The sequence below is a fragment of the Microcaecilia unicolor genome, unplaced genomic scaffold (assembly GCF_901765095.1).
Source record: "Microcaecilia unicolor unplaced genomic scaffold, aMicUni1.1, whole genome shotgun sequence".
Lineage (NCBI taxonomy): Eukaryota > Metazoa > Chordata > Amphibia > Gymnophiona > Siphonopidae > Microcaecilia > Microcaecilia unicolor.
Genome location: NW_021963030.1, coordinates 171,711 through 190,037, shown reverse-complemented (window position 1 = coordinate 190,037; position 18,327 = coordinate 171,711).

Sequence of the window (18,327 nt, the reverse complement as noted above, 5' to 3'; positions counted from 1 at the left end):
TATATATATATATATATATATATATATATAACATGTGCATATATAGATAGAAAGAAGAATACATTAGGGTATTGCATGAAGGTTTCGTTGGTTGAAACATAAATTTGGTCATCGACTATAGAGAGACCCTATTTGACATAAGGTTTAAAGTGGTAGTGCTTGATCATTAATAGCAAGAAGGTTAATCAGTGTTGTGATGCGGTTTCGGTTTAGCATAGATCGTGTGTAGCTTTATTATTCAGAATTTAAGATGGATGTTTATGGTATGCCTTCTTGAAGAGATCTGTTTTCAGTAGCCTTCGGAAGATGGTTAGATCTTGCGTTGTTTTTATGGCCTTCGGTAGTGCGTTCCATAGCTGCGTGCAAATGTATGAGAAATTGGACGCATATGTGGATTTATATTTTAGTCCTCTACAGGTAGGATAGTGGAGATTGAGGAATGTGCGTAATGATCTTTTTGCATTTCTAATAGGTAAGTCTATGAGGTCTGACATGTAGGTTGGGGCTTCCCCGTAGACAATTTTGTGGACCAGGGTGCAAACTTTGAATGCAATTTGTTCTTTTAAAGGAAGCCAGTGTAATTTTTCTCTTAGGGGTCTGGCGCTTTCGTATTTCACTTTCCCAAATATGAGTCTGGCTGCTGTGTTTTGGGCAGTTTGAAGCTTCTTAATGATTTGTTCTTTGCATCCGGCGTAGATGGCGTTGCAGTAGTCTAGATGACTTAGCACCATTGATTGTGCAAGGCTGCTGAATACTTCCCTTGGGAAGAATGGTTTGATTCTTTTAAGTTTCCACATTGAATAGAACATTATTTTGCTGTGTTTTTCGCATGGTCTTCGAGTGTGAGATTTCGGTCAATTGTGACTCTCAGAATTTTCAGGCTGTCAGTGACCGGAAGGCTGTATTCTGGGGTGTTTATGGAATTAGGTTTGTTTGTGTTGTATTGTAAGGACAGGATGAGACATTGTGTTTTTTATGTGTTTAGCTTTAGTTGGAATGCGTTCGCCCATGAGTTCATTATTTGGAGGCTGTGTATGATTTCATTTGCGATTTCAGTTATGTCTTTTTTTAAATGGGATGTATCGTAACATGTATGGGTTGAGTCCTTGGTTGGATAGCGATTTGGCTAAAGCTGTCATCATTAAATTAAATAGGGTTGGTGAGAGCGGTGGAACTTGTGGTACTCCACATTCAGGTTTCTACGGTGTTGACGTTTTTGAGTTTGAGATCACCTAAGTTTTTGTTGTTAGGAAGCCTTTAAACCATCTTAGAACGTTTCCTCCAATCCCGAAGTAGTCTAGGTTGTTCGGGAGTATTTGGTGGCTGACCATGTCGAACGCGCTGGACATTTCAAATTGTAGGAGTAGCACATTGTTTCCTGTTGCAATTAGTTGTTTAAATTTGGTTATGAGGGTGGTTAGCACTGTTTCGGTGCTGTGGTTGGATTGAAATCCTGACTGTGATTCATGTAGTATCGTGAATTTATTTAGGTAGTTGGTAAGTTGATTGGTTACCATACTTCCATTAGTTTTACTATCAGGGGGATGGATGCTACTGGTCGATAGTTGGTTGTGTCATTTAATTTTTTCTTTGTGTCTTTGGGTATGGGTGTAAGTAGTATGTTTCCATTGTCCTTGGGGAAGAGTCCGTGTTGTAGCATGTAGTTCAGGTGTGACGTAAGGTCTGTTATGAAGCATTTGGGGGCGAACCTTATGAGGCTACTGGGGCAAATATCCAGTTTGGAGTAGGTTTTGGAAAATTTGTTGAGTGCTTGGATGATGATATCTTCAGTTAGCATATCGAAGTCATTCCAGATTCGATCTGCTGGGTATTCACCAGGAGTAGGGTCCAGGCAATCCAAGACTTTTTCGTGATTAGTGGTATTGAGTGGATCGAAGTTTTATTATTTTCTCATTGAAGTATTTGGCAAGTTGGTCTGCCGTTGGGGTGTCTGTGCTGTCTGTGGTGATCAGTGTGGTGTCTATTAGTTTATGTACGAGTTGGTAGCGTTTGTGTGCATCTTTGTAGTCTGGTCCTATTTTGGTTTTGTAGTATGTTCTTTTGGTTTGTCTTATTGTATATTTGTATTTTCTTTGCGTTTGTTTCCATGCTTTGAATGTGTATTCATTTTTTGCCATGCGCGTTCAAGTCTCCTGACTTGTGTGTTTAGTTTTTTCAGTTCTTCGTTGAACCAAGGTATTGAGCTGTGTCTTCGTGTGGTTCTTGTTTGTAAAGGTGCAATTTCGTCTAATATGCTCCTGCATCTGTCGTCCCAATTTTGGAGATAGTGTTTGGAGTCCGTCTGTGCTAGCCATTCATTTTTGTAAAGCTGTTGCCAGAATGTAGCAGGATCAATCTGTCCTCTAGTGGTGTATATGGTGCATTCTTGTTTGGTGTGCGTATCTTTTTTCCACCATTGTAGGGTTATGTTTAATTTATGGTGATCTGACCATGGTATAGCCGTCCATTTTGTATCTGTAAGTATGAGTCTAAGGATAGTTTGTATGTTAAGAGGTCAATTGAGTGATTCTTTGACATGTGTAGCTTGCATATTGGGCAAGCTAAGGTCCCATAGTTGTAGGAAGTCTTTACAATCACATGCATTGGTTGCATTAGGGTCTTCCAGGTGTAGGTTTATGTCCCCTATTATGAGTAGATTAGAGTTGGATACACATGTATTCGATATAAAATCCATAAAGTTCGACATGTGCTTTTGAACGAATGTCTGCCTTCCCCCAGTTTCTAGTTTAAAAGCTGCTCTCCTTTTTAAAAGCCGATGCCAGCAGCCTGGTCCCACCCTGGTTAAGGTGGAGCCCATCCTTTCGGAATAGGCTCCCCCTTCCCCAGAATGTTGCCCAGTTCATAACTAATCTAAAACTCTCCTCCCTGCACAAGCATCTCATCCACGAATTGAGACTCTGGAGCTCTGCCTGTCTCTTGGGCCCTGTGCGTGGAATGGGTAAATTTCAGAAAATGCTACCCTAGAGGATCTGGATTTGAGCTTTCTACCTAAGAGCCTAAATTTGGCTTCCAGAACCTCTCTCCCACATTTTCCTATGTCATTGGTACCCACATGTACCAAGACAGCCGACTCCTCCCCAGCACTATCTAAAATCCTACCTAGGTGATGCGTGAGGTCCGCCACCTTCGCACCAGGCAGGCAAGATAAATGATTTTGCTTGTATTTTAGTAATAGAAATGTGTCAGTTTTGAGAATTTACATCTGTTATCTATGTATTGCTTTGTACAGGAGGCAGTGTGAGGTGGGTGTTTTATGCAATTGTTCAATTAAAAATTGTAATCACAATCGTGCAATTAATAATTTTAATCAATGTACAGCCCTATTTCTAATGGTTGAAAATTAAACTAGCAGACTGGAAACAAAAGCTGTCCAGCTGGGAGACAGAAACATGGAAATCACTGTGAATATGGCAATAACACTGAAAGCCACCCCCACCCTACCTGTAGAGAGTCCAACCTCTCATCTTATATTAATGCTATTATATGGTCTGTTGATGTATCACCCTACAAAGTTTCATTAGATATTTTCTTTCTCACCCATCAAATAGATGTCTGGGCAGCTTACATGCTAAAAGTACTTAGAAGTTACAAAAAAACAAACAAACAACAACATGTATCGTACAACCCAACAATGACAGGACATGAGCAACAGGGTAGAACTACAATATAGAAAGATTAGAAGGGCAGGGAAGAGGGGTAGGAGTTTTATCATTCCACAGGTCATCAGAACCACTGTGCAACATTTAATATCACTCATTTTGAACCCATCTCAGCTAACAAATATTTATCTGATACACCCCTAGAGGCCCCCTCTATACATATCTTTTAAAAGTGGAAATTTGTTTCCAGTACTTACGTGAAAGTTCCTACTACTGCCGGCTGAATATTGACCAGTAAATTTTAGGAGGGTGCTTTTAAACGGTTCTAGTGCCATTAGTTGGGTTTGGCGAATTCATGTGTGTTAGCTAGATACCTAAATATGTTCATGGCATGTTAATTGCTTTTAGAGCATCAAGGAAATGTGATTCACAAATTAGAGTAAGTAAACAAATTAAACCCCTAACAGCATGCTCACATAACAGGTAGGCCTGGGTGGGCACAGGCTAACCCATTCTTAGCTCAGACTCATCCTCTCTGGCCCACAAACAAAGTTCAGTGATAGCCACCTCGTTCTCCTCTCTTCCGTCCCCAGATCCCCACCTTGCCCATGGCTCAGCCTCTCTCTGCAATCTACCTCCACATCTTCGCCTGCACAGCAGTGACGCACATCCACTGCCTGCATCGTTCCCACAGGCTTCCCTTTGCCACATTCCATCCTCGCTGATGTCAGCTCCTGTTTTCTCTCTGATGGGATGCCGCAAAGGAAAGTCTGTGAGGTCTGAAGTACATTGCTGGTACGGCAGCAAAGATGCTGATGTAGACCAGGCAAGGTGAGAAGGGGTTGCCAGACAATAGAGGGGGGGGGGGGTACAAATGCTGGATCCGAGGGTGAAGGAGAGGGACAGAGATGCAAGACAGAGGGAGGGGGGAGTTTGCAAGGCCCACCCAAAATGATAGGTCTGGCTATGCCACTGCTTTGCACCTAGCTTGATAGTTGATCATGTCGCTGAACTTTTCCAGGCTAGGCAGTTCCAGCTGGAGTGGAGGAGTTAGAGAAGTAGATTGAACACCAAGGAAATCAAGGGTCAAATCCCATTTATTCCACTGGTATGCTTTGTGACCTTTCTCTTTGCCCTCCATTTCCTTAGGTAGAAGGGGAAGAAATTCAGGCTACGGCAGTCAATGATTTTTAAGTCGCTTATAGCTTCAGGTTGAATTAACCCCTGATATTCAATGCCGGGCCATGTCTGGGTTCCAGCATTATCAGGGTGAGACCAGGCATGGGTGGAAATTAACCAGGCAGCAGCCAATATTTAGACCAGTGCTCAGTTAGTTTGGCAGATAAAGTTGTCAGCCTTTTTGCTGTCCTAATTTTAACTGTTTACTTAGCCAGTTAGCAGACTGAATATGACCCCTAACCGGTAAAGTTCTAGCCTTCCCCCTGGACTACCCTGGCTCTAACCAGACATGGTGGTCACAGGCAATATTCAGTGGCACTAACCACTTGTGCAGCTGAATATTGGCAGTTGGCCGGCTCTGCGGAGTTTAACGGGGCAGAAATCTCTGAAAATTGAGGCCTTCATTGTAAGTCAATTTGGACAGGGAAATAAGTCATACAACTTGAACTGGAAAACAAGAGTAATACCATAAAAGATCCAGTTCATCTTTACTTTGCTTCAGGTTCACAGTTTTTCTCTGACTGGGTGATGTTTTCATTGTCTTCTAGATACCTCAATAACCAACAACAATATTTCAGCAGATCCCAGCAGCGATGACCCCTCTCACCCAACCAGTCCGGCCTGGACATGCCAAGGAAGGTGAGAGAGTGTGGATATGAGAAAAAGTTGGCTGAGAAGCAGGACTCTGTGCTGGTCAATGGAGTCCATGTAGGGAATAAAAAGAGACCAGCAGGTTCCACAGATATCAGGGGTAGATCCAGGCTTCCTCAATTGTAAGTGATGAAGAAGGAAAGTGTGTCTGCAGATAAGAGCAAAATGGAAGAATAGTCAGAGGTTTGATAATGGCAGAGTTTGGCCTGGGGATCAGGAAGCCGAGATCACAGCACTGGCCCATGCAGGTGGAAGGAGGAAGCGAGCGAGCCTATGAGCTGCTTTATCCACATTGTCATTCTTTATTGTTTGGTGGCATTTTGATTTATTCTCACTTATAATTTCAAACATGCCAGTTTGTGCAGCATACTGATGTACACAGAGCAAGTATAATGACAGAATAACTTTTCATAACTTTTCATAGGTAGAGTAGTAATCTGTTATAATCACTGTGTTATTTGGAGGGGCTGGTTATAGGGACACCCTAGCACCGTTATGTTCCTGCAGAGATTTTTTTTTCTCCTGGTAAAGGGCCACTAAAACAGACATCATGTTATGAGAATCAGGTGCTCAACATTCAGAGTTTCTATTTATTTATTTATTTATGACATTTATACCCCATATTAAACATGAATTAAGTTGAAACCTGGGAGCATTTTCCTGTGCCTACATCAAAAGAAAAAGATAGCATTTGGGAACTTGCTCCTTTTGTTTTGTGAATTGCAGTGGTATATTATTTTTTTTTTTCCATTTATACAATTTTATACAAGAAGCAATCTTGATTGGAAAAGTGTCCATAAAGTAAAGTTTTACAAAGCAAGAAATTCATTTCAGGTAAATGACACTCAAGTCCATAATTTCAGATCCAAGTTTTAGGAAATCTGGGAGAATCTAAAAAAAAGTAAATCTAAAATAAAAGGATAACACGAACTCTACTAAGCTGAGTAATTATTTCATTAACACTTCTCCGTTCTCATCGAGGCTATAAGCGCTGACATGTTGCAGTGGTATATTATAAAAGTGCACTTGCCTTTTTTATTACTACTTTTTCACAGAAAGGTATTTATAGTAACATAGTAGATGACGGCAGAAAAAGACCTGCACGGTCCATCCAGTCTGCCCAAGAAATGTGCCACTTTTTTGTGTATACCTTACCTTGATTTGTACCTGTCTTTTTCAGGGCACAGACCATATAAGTCTGCCCAGCACTATCCCTGCCTCCCAACCACCAGCCCCGCCTCCCACTACCGGCTCTGTTATCCAATCTCGGCTAAGCTCCTGAGGATCCATTTCTTCTGAACAGGATTCCTTTATGTTTATCATGTAGAAGTTTTGTCCAGCATCAGTCTAAATGTGCCAGACTGAGATTCATGGAAAACTGGTCAAGGAAGTCTGTAAGTTGTTTCGTCACCATGCTTTCCATTATTTTTACAAAAAGAGGTATTGAGGCAATAGGGAAATAATTAGTAAGATCACCACTTTTTTTCTTGGAGTCCTTTGGGACTGGAGTGAGTAATGTATTGCCATGCGCTACAGGGAATAGACCACGCTCCAGCATGAAGTTGCAGTAGGTTGTAAGGTCCGCAAGAAAACATGGAGGTGCAAACTTGAGCAGATAGTTAGGACAGGGGTCGAGCCGACAATACTTCTTCGAAAAATTGTGAAACCCTGTACCGCTTGAAATGTTCCTCGGTGAAGACCGAAGCAAAGAATTAATTTAATCTCTCCGTTACATCTTTGTTTTTCTTGATCGCCCCTTTTACCCCTCGGTCATCCAGCGGCCAAACCGATTCTTTTACCGGCTTCCTACTTTTAATATACTGAAAAAATTTTACTATGTTTTTTTGCCTCTAATGCTATCTTCTTTTCGTAATCCCTCTTGGCCTTCTTTATCTGCACCTTGCATTTGCTTTGACACTCCTTATGCTGCTTCTTGTTATTTTCAGACAGTTCCTTCTTCCATTTTCTGAAGGCCTTTCTTTTAGCCCTAATAGCTTCCTTCACCTCACTTTTTAACCACGCCGGCTGTCTTTTGGACTTCTGTCTTTCTTTTCGAAGTGGGGGGGGGGGACTTCTTTCTTTTTTTTACCTTATTAACTACAGGAGAGAGGGAAGGGGTGCTGGGGCAGAGTGGAGTCTTCCTTTCATTTAAGCTGTGATGCAGGAGGGAGAAGAAGGGGGGGGCAGGCTCTTTCTTATTAGAACAGATGCAGGGAAGGAGGTGACGTGGGTTATCAAAACAACTCACCTCCACCACGTACACACACTTAGCTTTCCATACCTGAACGCTCCTGATCTGGGAAAATCCACTGCTTATCCCTGGGGGTTGGTAACATGGAATCCGTCTACTTTGAAGTATCCTGCCAGGTACTTCCAACTTAGATTGACCACTGTTAGAAACAGGATGACACTTGATAGGGCTTTGGCCTGACCCAGTATGAAAATTCTTTTTGTTTTAAATGTGCTATTTAGTAACTTCATAGAGTGTCCCTTCGTTTTTAACTTTTTGAAAGAATAAACAATCGATTCATGTTTACCAGTCCCACTCCATCAGTATTTTATAGACCTCTTTCAAATCCCCCCTCGGTGTCTCTTCTCCAACTGAAAAGCCCTAACCTCTTCATCCTTTCCTATTTGACTCATTCCACCTCCTTTCGGTCACCCTTCTCTTTACCTTTCCTAATTCTGCTATATCCTTTTTGCGATATGCAGAGCCGGTGGTTGGGAGGCGGGGATAGTGCTGGGCAGACTTATACGGTCTGTGCCAGAGCTGTGGGAAGCAGGGATAGTGCTGGACAGACTTATACGGTCTGTGCCAGAGCCGTGGGAAGCAGGGATAGTGCTGGGCAGACTTATAATGTCTATGCCGAGCCGGTGGTGGGAGGTGGGGCTGGTGGTTGGGATGCGGGGATAGTGCTGGGCAGACTTATACGGTCTGTGCCCTGAAGAGCACAGGTACAAATCAAAGTAGGGTATACACAAAAAGTAGCACATATGAGTTTATCTTGTTGGGCAGACTGGATGGACCATGCAGGTCTTTTTCTGCCGTCATCTACTATGTTACTATGTTACATGATGCTCAAAGGCGCAGTTGCACCATGGAGTGAAACAAAGGTATTATGTGTTCTTTGTTTTATTCTCGATTCCTTTCCTAATAATTCCTAGCATTCTGGTTGCTTCTTGACCTGCCACAGCACCACATGGTTTGATCCAAACAGTGCCCAGTAGATCTGGTAGAGAAAAATGATGTTGATGAGAGGGAAGACAGAGAAGGGAACAGAGCAGGGGAAGGAGGACTAGAGAGGAGGAGGAGGAAGAAAGACTGGAACCAGGACAGAAGGGGGAAGAGGATGAGGGTCAGAGGGCTAGGAGGGAGTGGGAAGGAAAGGACCGTCTTTTGCAGGGTTTGTCTACAGCTCTGGTGTCCCAGTTCAGTAGTCCAGACATGTCAACCCTGAATGGATGAAGCTGTCTGAGGATGGTACAGAACTGGGAATAAATGACAACCAAGTGCATTGGTGGGAACACTATACTGGTAAAATTTATTGAATAAAATATGTGCTAGGAGAGGGAGAGAAAGACATCCCTTTTGTGATAAATATTGAACATGACATTCATCGCACCTAGTTCTGTAACTCAGATACACACATCTTCCTTGTCATCAGCAGCAGATGAATCCATTACAAATGCGTTGTGTCCACCTACCAGAAGGGGGAGATAGAGAAATACTGAGAGGCAGATGGAGTTAGCCGTCCTAGAGGCACTATGATTTTCAGTGTTCTCTATCTCCCAGCAGGGTTGGACGCAGCTTGTTCAGCTCCTTCAAGATTCTGCCTGGGGTGGCTCCTGTGCTTTTGCCAGTTGTAGCAGGGGTGTTGTGGCTAAGTGGAGCCCACTTTAAAGGTACATAGGTTTGCCCTTTCCCTGCCTTACCCTTCCCCCTGTGTGGATGCAGGCATATAGGTTCACCCTTTCCCTGCCTTTCCCACCCTCTTCTGCCTCCGGAGTGCCTCTTTAGCTGTTTGCCTCCAACTTCCTCACAGTGTTAAAAAAAACAAAAAAAACCCGCGCTTTTCAGCGCTGCTATTTCTGAGGCTTTTCCTGACTGTGCAGCGTGACCGGAGCTTGTGGACTCGGTCCTTTGAGGTAAGAGCGGTACTCAGCTCCTCCGGGGAGGGCCCGCAGACAGCGTTCCGATCGGGGTGATTTTGGCACGAAGCCGCCATTTTGAATTTTATTCCGTCGTTTTTCGGCGATGGCTGCTGAGGGAGTTAAGCGCTGTTCCCGTTGTGGCAAGCGCAGATCAGCAGCGGGGCTCTGTAAAATGTGCTGTTTAGACTGTAGAGCCAGTATGACCATGGCGAGTGATGATTCTTCCCGCTCGATGGAGCTGGCAGCGGGCGCCATCTTGGAAGTGCCACATGGCTCGACCCCCGTGGTTGCGGAGGAATCTGAGAGCAGAGGGGTGCCTCGGGCCGAGGCTACCAGAGGAGCTCCGTTCCCCATGGCTCCTAATTCAGAGACGGGAGGTCAGGGCGAGTTTTTGTCCCCCGAGTTTGTGCTTATTTTACATAAAGCCTTCAGGCTGAAAAGAGCTCTGCCGCAGGTGTCTGACACTGCGTTGCTACCTGGTCCCCCTCCGACTGATGATGGCCCGGGGCTGATATCAGACGTGGATGCCCCTGAGCGTTGGATGCACACTAAGCATAGACGGGTAAATCCCCTGTCGGAGAGTGGCGCACCCCCCTTTTCCCCCCCACTGTGGTCGGGCTGTGGGGACTCTGAGGGATCTGGCAGGCCTTCGTGGTCTGAGGAGCCAGAGGAAGGTGCCAGTTTGCCACTGGATCTGGATGATCCCACTGCGGTTCGGATTTTCCACCGCGATGAACTGCCAGCGCTTATCTCTGATGCCTTACAGGCCCTCTCTATTGATGACCCTGTTCAAGGCGAGGCTTCCTCTGGTAATCCGAGGATGGCGGGTACTAAGATGCCTGCTCGTGCCTTTCCTTTGCATGACTCCATCCAAGAGCTTATTTCTGCTCAATGAGCTGACCCCGAGGGGCCCTTGAAAGTGCCAGGGTGATGGGGCATCTTTATCCTCTGAGTGAGGAGCACTCGGCCCGTTTTGGGATGCCTAAAGTGGATGCCTTAGTCACGGCAGTGACAAGAAAGACCACCCTCCCAGTAGAGGGAGGGTCGCCCTGAAGGACATTCAGGACCGGCGGCTGGAATCAGCGCTAAAACGGTCCTTTGAGATTTCGGGCCTAGCCTTAAGGGCATCTGTTTGCAGTTCTTATGCTGCTCGAGCCTGCCTCCCTTGGTTACAACAGGCAGTGGAACAGCCCGTGGATGGTGCAGAGTCCCTCGCTGAGGTTGCACTGCGCATGGAGTCGGCCTTGTCGTTTTTAGCTGACGCCCTCTATGATCTGGTCAGAGCTTCGGCTAAATAGATGTCTGTGGCAGTGTCTGCCGCCGCCGCCTTCTATGGCTACGGCATTGGGCGGCTGACATGGCCTCTAAGCAAACGCTGGTGAAGTTGCCCTGTCAGGGCCTTCTGTTATGGAGAGGAGTTGGAGAAGATTGTTAAAGACCTGGGGGATGCTAAACCCCAGCGGTTACCTGAGGATAGGCCGCGGCCTTCTTCCAAGGGTCAGTTGGTTCCCTCCTCCTCCAGACCTCACTTCCGTGAAGCTAGAAGGTATCGCCCGGGGCGCTCTGCTGGGTTTACTCAACGTGCCCGCTTTCAGCAGAGAAACTCCTTTTGCTCGGACAAACGCTCCGCAGCGGCAGGCTCAAGGCCAGGAGTTCAGGGCCATCCTCCACAATGATGGGACGCCGGTCCACTCCTCCTTTGCAGCTGCATGAGGTCGCCTTTCCCTCTTTCTCGAGGAGTGGACCAAGATTACCTCAGATCAGTGGGTCCTGGACCTGATCAGAGAAGGTTACCGATTGGAATTCGGTGCCCCGGTGAGAGACGTGTTTGTGGAGTCCCGATGCAGCACTGCCGTCAAACGGGCAGCGGTAGAGGAGACCTTACAAGTCTTGTTGCACCTTGGTGATCCTTGTGCCGCCCGCCGAACACGGCTGCGGTCGTTACTCCATTTATTCTGTGGTGCCGCGAAAAGGCGGGTCTTTTGGCCCATTCTCCACTTAAAGAAAGTCAAAGAGTCACAAAGAGTGCAGCATTTTCATATGGAAACCCTGCGCTCCGTCATTGCGGCGGTACAGCCAGGAGAGTTCCTCACGTCTCTGGACCTAAAAGAAGCTTACTTGCACATTCCTATATGGCCCCCGCACCAACGGTTCCTCCGTTTTGTGGTGTTGGGAAAACATTTCCAGTTTTGGGCCTTGCCTTTTGGCCTCGCCACAGCTCCCCGAACCTTTTCCAAGGTAATGGTAATAGTAGCTGCCTTTCTCAGGCGAGAGGGTATCCGGGTTCACCCGTACCTAGACGAATGGCTCATCAGAGCGGACTCTGCAGAGGAGAGTCATCATGTAACAGCCAGAGTGGTCTCAGTACTGCAATCTCTGGGCTGGGTTGTCAATATATATATATATATTTTAATTACATTTGTACCCCGCACTTTCCCACTCATAGCAGGCTCAATGCGGCTTACATATTATATACAGGTACTTATTTGTACCTGGGGCAATGAAGGGTTAAGTGACTTGCCCAGAGTCACAAGGAGCTGCCTGTGCCTGCAGTGGAATCGAACCCAGTTCCTCAGGACCAAAGTCCACCACTCTAACCCCTAGGCCACTCCTAGTGGTGCAAGATTCAGAATCAGGTCCGTCTGCTCCTGAGGATGCCTCGCTCGCGAGCTTGGGACTTTGTCCAGCTGTTGGGGTCGATGATGGCCACCTTGGAAGTGGTGCCATGGGCGAGAGCGCACATGAGACCTCTGCAGATTGCCCTGCTTCACCGATGGTCTCCTATGTCCCAGGATTATCAACACAGACTCACATGGCTCCCTGCGGCCCGACTCAGAATGGAGTGGTGGCTCTCAGACAGCATGCTGCGGCGAGGAATGCCGCTAGCGCTTCCCGATTGGTGCCTGGTGGTAACGGATGCCAGCCTGAAGGGTTGGGGAGCACATTGCCAGGGAAGCTATGCCCAGGGTCTGTGGACACCCGAGGAAACGGGGTGGTCCATCAATCGCTTGGAACTGAGAGCGATATTCCAGGCTCTTCTGGCCTATCACAAGGCTCTGGAGGGACTGGCAGAGTTCTGTCGGACAACGCGACAGCAGTGGCCTACATATATCGACAAGGCGGCACTCAGTGTCAAGCACTGGCCGCAGAGGTCGCGCAGATATGCCACTGGGCCGAGCTACATCTGCAGCTTCTGTCAGCAGCTCAGACAGCAGGTCAGAGCAACGTGCAAGCTGATTTTCTAAGCAGGTATCAAATCGACCCTGCGGAATGGGAACTGGCAGACGGTGTTCCTTCAGATCTGTGCCAAATGGGGAACGCCCGTAGCGGATCTTATGGCCTCAAGCACAAATGCCAAAATCCCGTCCTTTTTCAGCAGACGGAGAGATCCTCGCTCGGTGGGGTTGGATGCCTTGGCTCAACCCTGGCCCCCGGGCCTCCTGTATGTGTTCCCTCCTTGGCCCTTAATAGGGCGACTCCTCCTGCGAATTCGGCTGCATCAAGGAATGGTGATCCTCATTGCCCCAGATTGGCCCAGGCGGGCGTGGTATGCAGGCCTCCAGCAGATGCTGGTGGAGGCTCCCCTTCCTTTGCCTCTGGTACAGAACCTGTTGACGCAGGGCCCGGTGACCATGGAGGATCCATGCCGTTTTGGTCTTATGGCATAGCTATTGAGAGGGCGCAATTGAGAGACAAGGGCTATTCTATCAAGGTCATCTCCACTCTGTTGCAGGCCCGCAAGTGTACCACTTCCGTTGCTTATGCTTGGATCTGGCGCCAGTTTGAGGCTCGGTGTGTTTCTAAAGCAATCACACCCATGCGGGCATCTGTCTCGCCGATACTTGACTTTTTGCAGGATGGTGTACAAAAAGGCTTGGTCTATAATTCCCTGCGTGTTCAAGTGGCAGCTTTGGCATGTTTTCAGGGGAAGGTCTTGGGCCTCTCCCTGGCTGCGCATCCAGACATTGCACGGTTTCTTAGAGGGTTGCTTCGGCTCCGGCCTCCTGTGCGTGCCCCTTGTCCAGCCTGGAACCTGGGGCTAGTATTAACGGCTCTTCAGTGTTCGCCCTTCAAGCCGCTGAGGCAAGCTTCGGAGAAGGATGTGACTCTAAAAACAGTCTTTTTGGTGGCCATTACATCGGCGAGACGGGTGTCTGAGCTCCAGGCGCTGTCCTGTCGAGACCCATTTCTGCAATTCTCAGAGTCCGGAGTTACGGTACGTACAGTGCCTTCCTTCCTGCCTAAGGTGGTTTCAGCATTTCACCTAAACCAGCCTATTTATCTGCCCTTTTTTTCTAGGGAGGAGTTTCCGGAATATTTTGGGCAGTTGCACCTTCTGGATGTGCGCAGGACTCTGTTGCAGTATCTGCAGATGTCAAATGCTTTCAGGACCTCTGATCACCTTTTTGTATTGTTGTCAGGTCCTCGCAGAGGGTCTCCAGCGTCTAAAGCCACTATAGCCCGTTGGCTTAAGGAAACCATTTTTTTTTATATCTGCTATCTGGCCGGCCTTCGCCTGATGCCTTTAAGGCACATTCCACAAGAGCGATTTCTTCTTCTTGGGCTGAGATGGGAGCACTCTCTCTTCAAGAGATATGTAGTGCAGCTCAGGGGTGTAGCCAGACAGCAGATTTTGGCAGCCTAGGCAAGAAGTGGGTGGGCACCAAATGTTCTCTCCCCCACCCCCACATCAAAATAATATCTCAGCTGGTGGGAAAATGCTTCTCTCCAGTCTTCACCTTGGTAGTCTGCAGCAGGCATGCGCTGAAAACTGAACATGCGAAGGTGCCAGTATAGTGGAGAGCAGCATTTTCATTACCATGTGCTACTGTTGGAAGGGCCTGAGCCCTAAGTGGGTGGGCCCAGGCCCAGCTGTGGCTCCGCCAATGGTGCAGCTCCTTGGGTTTCTAAGCTCTCTTTTGCCCGTCATTACAGGCTGCATGTGGCTGCCAGGAGTGACGCACTTTTTGGAGCACAAGTGCTTGCGCGTGGTGTGGCTTGTTCCTGCCCTATCTAGGGATTGTTTTGATACATCCCATTCGTAATGGATTCATCTGCTGCTGATGACAAGGAAGGGAAAATTAGGTTCATACCTTGGTAATTTTCTTTCCTTTAGTCACAGCAGATGAATCCATGATCCCTCCCTGATTGACTTTGTTTTGTGTTCAGTTTTCCTGAAGATATGTTCCCTCATTGGGAGAAGTTGGAAAACAGTCTTCAGGATTTCTGTTCTACTACAGGAGGTTGAGTTTGACCTTCCTTTGTGTTATTGCTCCTGTTCTGGGGTGTTCGTTCACTGTGAGGAAAGCTCATGTTATGCTACTTTGTGGTTTAACACTGCTTTGGAAGCTTCAAAATACTGAGAGGCAGATGGAGCTAGCCATCCTAGAGGCACTATGGTTTTCAGTGTTCTCTATCTCCCCCTGGTGGTAGGTGGACACAACCCATTCGTAATGGATTCATCTGCTGTGACTAAAGGAAAGAAAATTACCAAGGTAAGAACCTAATTTTCCCTTTCTCTGTTTTAACAGATTTAATTGAATTAATGATGATCCAAAATGCACAGATGCATCAGCTAATTATGAACAACATGACTATATCTGCGTTGTCCTCCTTTGGATATGCCCCAGGGCCACCAACTCCCCAGGTATTTCTGTGCAGTGTCCTGAACTGATAAACGGGGAGGGGTTTAATATAAAGCAAGTTCTGGAACTCTTGAACAGGAAGGGATGGTTCTGAATCGGTACCACCAATCTCAAGCCATCTTCTGCAGAAATGTATGCAGATGCATGAAGGATCCTTGAAAGAGGAGTGGGAAACTGGAATTGATGATTCGGTGCACTGAAGTGAGCTGCTTGGGAAGGAGATAGGCGTTGGGTATGAGACTTGGATACATGGGGTTATCAAGGCAGATATGATATCAGGCGACCCTCAGGGGGAGGAATGCTGGCTTCGGCCTAACCCCTGGTAAGCCTTTCCTCGGCTGAGAGGTACCCAGCTCTACCACCGGCTGCCTTTCAGGTGCTGTGGAGGACTTGCAGCTTATCTGCATATCCTTTCCAGCCTTCTCCGGGATGACTCCCAGGTCCACTCCGATCCACTCAGGGCCTCCGCTCTAGGTGCTGCGCGCCATCATTTTCTCTTTACATTTATTTTTCTCCCAGTTACTACTTATGGCTCCAGTACACATTTTCTTCTTCGTACTGTCCCTTCCTAATCTGTTTCTCCATCTGAAACCACTGTACACTGCAGGAACACACTGTCCACCCTCTATTCATCATCTCACTATCTCTTTTTTCCTCTTCCTTTTTCTCAGCTCTCAACCTTCAACATTTCCTTCCTTCCATTCATCCATCTCCTTTCTATCTGAGTACATCTTGCCTTCGTCACTGTCGCTATACCTCTCCTACTCTTCTCAGTACTCTCTTGCTCTTTCTCCTGCTCTCCGCTGGGGACATTAATCCCAATCCTGGTCCTCCACATTAGCTCTCATCCTATTTGTGTAGGTCATACCATGATATCTCCAATCTAATTTCTGTTCCTCTCCTCCCCCCTTCTTTCTCTTGCTCTTTGTGGAGTGCCCGCTCTGTGTGAAACAAACTTTCTTACGTCCATGACCTCTTTATCTCTCCTACGCTCCATCTGCTTGCCCTAACTGAAACTTGGCTTTACCCTGAAGACTCTGCTTCAGTCGCGGCCCTATGCCATGGAGGTTATCTTTTCTCCCATACTCCTCACCCGGTTGGCCGTGGAGGTGGTGTCGGGCGACTACTTTCACCCTCTTGTAGATTTCATCCTCTTCTTCCACCTCAGTCTCACTGTTTTTCTTCTTTCGAAGTCCACTCCATCCGTCTATTTGCCCCTCTTCCTCTCCGAGTAGCAGTCAACCTCCTGATAAGTCCCTTTCTTCCTTTCTCACTGACTTTGATGCCTGGCTTTCCTTCTTTGTTGAACCTTCATCTCCTTCCCTCATTCTTGGGGATTTTAACATTCATGCTAATGATCCCTCTGACTCTTATGCTTCTCAGTTTCTTGCTTTAACATCCTCTTTCAATCTTCAATTGTGCTCCACTACCCCCACTCACCAAAATGGCCACTGTCTTGATCTTATCCTCTTCTCAAACTGCTCACTCTCCAGTTTCTGTGCCTTAACTCTTCCCCCTCTCTGACCATCATCTGATAACTTTCACACTTAAACACCCTCCTCCCCAGTCCCGTCCAATCTTAACCAATACATTTAGGAATCTTCAGGCTATTGACCCTTCTACTCTGTCCTCCAGTGTTTCAAATCTATCTACCACTATGTTATCCAAGTCTGTCAATGAGGCTGTCTCTTCCTATAATACTATTCTCTCCTTTGCTCTGGATACTCTCGCTCCTCTCATTCCCCGTTTTGTAAAACGTACCAAACCCCAGCCTTGGCTGACCTCTAGAATCCGCTACCTACATTCCTGTGCCCGTTCTGTTGAACGCCTTTGGCTGAAATCCCGTGTCCATGCTGACTTCATACATTTCAAATTCTTGCTGACCTCCTTCCAGTCTGCTCTTTTACTTGCCAAACAGGACTATTACATCCAGTTGACAAATTCTCTTGGCTCAAACCCTCAACTTCTCTTTGCCACACTGAACTCTCTCCTCAAAGTGCCTTCACCTCCAACTCCCCCTTCACTTCTCCCAGACTCTGGCTGAGTACTTTCATGATAAGGTTCACAAGATTAAACTTGAATTTTCAACCAGGTCACCTCCACCTCTCCTTCCCTTAGTCCATTCTCTCAACCCTCCAACCCCTGCCTCATTTTCTGAAATCACTGAAGAGGAAACTACACATCTTATTTCCTTCTCTAAACTAACTACCTTTTCCTCTGATCCTATTCCCACCCATCTACTTAACACTATCTCTCCTACTGTCATCCCGTTTATCTATAATATCCTCAATCATTCACTGTCCACTGCGACTGTTCCTGATAACATGGCCAAGACTGAGCTTCTTATCTTTCCCCCTAAACCAACCTCTCCTCCTCCCCCATTCTCTATTTCTGTAGATAACACTCTCATCCTTCCTGTCTCATGACCTTGGGGTCATCTTCGACTCCTCCCTCTCCTTCTCTGGACATATTCAGCAGACTGCTAAAACCTGTTGTTTCTTTCTCTATAAGATCACCAAAACTCACCCTTTCCTTTCTGAGCACACTACCAGAACCCTCATCCACACTCTTATCACCTCTCTCTTAGACTATTGCAACTTGCTTCTCACAGGTCTTCCACTTAGCCATCTCTCCTCTTCAATCTGTTCAAAATTGTGCTGCACGACTAATATTCCGCCAGTGTCGTTATGCTCATATTAGCCCTCTCCTCAAGTCACTTCACTGGCTTCCTATCCGTTTCCGCATACAGTTCAAACTCCTCTTATTGACCTATAAGTGCATTCACTCTGCAGCTCCTCAGTACCTCTCCCCTCTCATCTCTCCCTACATTCCTCCCCGGGAACTCCGTTCACTGGGTAAATCTCTCTTATCTGCACCCTTCTCCTCCACTGCTAACTCCAGACTCTGTTTCTTTTATCTTGCTGCACCATATGCCTGGAATAGACTTCCTGAGCCAGTAAGTTAAGCTCCATCTCTGGCCGTCTTCAAATCTAAGCTAAAAGCCCACCGTTTTGATGCTGCTTTTAACTCCTAACCCTTATTCACTTGTTCAGAACCCTTATTTTATCATCCTCACTTTA